Source organism: Corvus brachyrhynchos, unplaced genomic scaffold, assembly GCF_000691975.1.
Source record: "Corvus brachyrhynchos isolate BGI_N302 unplaced genomic scaffold, ASM69197v1 scaffold527, whole genome shotgun sequence".
Taxonomy (NCBI): domain Eukaryota; kingdom Metazoa; phylum Chordata; class Aves; order Passeriformes; family Corvidae; genus Corvus; species Corvus brachyrhynchos.
In genome coordinates, this window is record NW_008239051.1 from 130,399 (window position 1) to 130,641 (window position 243).

At 66.3% G+C, this 243-nt stretch overlaps 1 protein-coding gene across 1 annotated transcript in view; it reads left to right on the forward strand.

The window, feature by feature from the left end:
• The window catches only part of ILVBL (ilvB acetolactate synthase like), a 28,202-nt gene that overhangs the window by 27,033 nt on the left and 926 nt on the right, over window positions 1-243 (forward strand). The gene's annotated exons all lie outside the window — the stretch shown is intronic.

Here is a 243-nt window from a genome sequence, read left to right on the forward strand (position 1 = left end):
CCTCCTCTGTCCCTCCCTGGTGACAGCGCCACCCCCTGTCACCCCCCTGGTGACAATGCCAGCCCCAGCAGTGACAGTGCCACCCCCAGCAGTGACAGTGCCACCCCCTGTCACCCCCTTGGTGACAATGCCACCCCTGGAGCAGTGACAGTGTCACCCCCAGCGTGACAGTGCCACCTCTGTCCCTCCTTGGTGACAATGCCACCCCCGGCAGTGACAGTGCCACGACCGGCTCACCCCACG